At 36.3% G+C, this 1,329-nt stretch overlaps 1 protein-coding gene across 1 annotated transcript in view; it reads left to right on the forward strand.

Annotated features, from left to right (window-relative positions):
• Positions 1-1,329, forward strand: part of LOC105987223 (ral guanine nucleotide dissociation stimulator-like) — a 109,384-nt gene that overhangs the window by 94,378 nt on the left and 13,677 nt on the right.

Raw genomic sequence — 1,329 nt, forward strand, 5'->3', positions numbered from 1 at the left:
AAGGGAGGTGAGAAAGTAGAGAGTAGGAAAATTTTTCTCAGTGTGTCTCCAACCTGTGAGGGATGATGATGTCTTTTGTTGTTGTTGTACAGACAAGAGCGATGCTCCACTGACCTCTGCCTTGCCCCTGGCATCCTTCAGCAGCATTTTGTCCAGCAGCCACGGCCCTGGATTTGCTAGTCTACATAGGACAGATGGTGAGTCTGTTATTGTCAATCCACTCTGGTATCTTCCAAAGATTTTATATTCTTAGCTATTTTCCATATAGCTGCAAAACTAGTTATACTGACATTTAAGGAAAGGACCCATCATGTTATCATTTGTTAGCTTGCTTCTTACTAAAACTTTGTGTTTATTTTGTTTTGGTATCTTTTCCCTGTATTGAATGACAATAAACCCTGATGAGGAAAACTCAGTCAGAAAAGAAATATTGGTGGTCATAGATTACTTCCAATTATTTCATCGTTTTTAGTTTTAAAGTATTTCGTTTTAAAATAGCATGTGACTTGTCAAGTGAGCTGATCATAAGAAAAGCATCACCAAAACTAAAATAAACAAAGAAAAGCCATGAGGCAGTTTCAGAACAGCCTTGCAAAGTAACCAAGGTAGCACATGATGCCTCTGTGATGTGTAGGAGCCATGGCTTGTGATAGGTAGATGCCTGAGTCCCAGTACCTCAGTGGGAGGAAGCCAGAAATGTGTCATTGAAAATAAGGATTCCTGTCCACGCTAACCATGGGAGGGGACCTACAGGATCACTCTCTGAAGATGTATTAATCTATTCATGCCAATCTAGCTTTACTAAATACATTGCTTTTCCTATTGAGCAAATAAGACTTTAGTTGATTAAACAATTGAATGCATTGAGAACTCACAAGTCCTGTTACTCTTTCTTTCCTTTCCTTCTTTCTTGTTTTCTTTCTTTCCTCCTACTAAGTAGATGTACAAAGAGATTTCAATTCCTTAGTTGTCAGGTTTTGAGTACAATGCATTTTGATGAAACCCAATGCCTACTAAAGTTATATTTTCAAAATAATAATTTTTTTCTAACATTTCCACTTCCTAATGGCTTCCAAATTATTATAATAAATGAGTAAAGACTGAAGTTAGTTTAAAGAGACTCAAGGCTTTTGTCTTCTGTTTCTGACTTGTAGAGAAAGAAATTTAAGAGTCTGGGTCCCTTGCTTTGAGGACTGGGTACTGTAGAGGCTATAAACACTAGGAAGAAAAATTTCAAAGTAGAAGTTCCCCTTATTTCTAATATATTTAATGTAAACAACTCATGTTTGACATATTATAACATGTCTATTAAATGACTATGCAAAGTTT

This window comes from Dipodomys ordii, unplaced genomic scaffold (genome assembly GCF_000151885.1).
Source record: "Dipodomys ordii isolate 6190 unplaced genomic scaffold, Dord_2.0 Scaffold40, whole genome shotgun sequence".
NCBI classification, from domain to species: Eukaryota; Metazoa; Chordata; class Mammalia; order Rodentia; family Heteromyidae; genus Dipodomys; species Dipodomys ordii.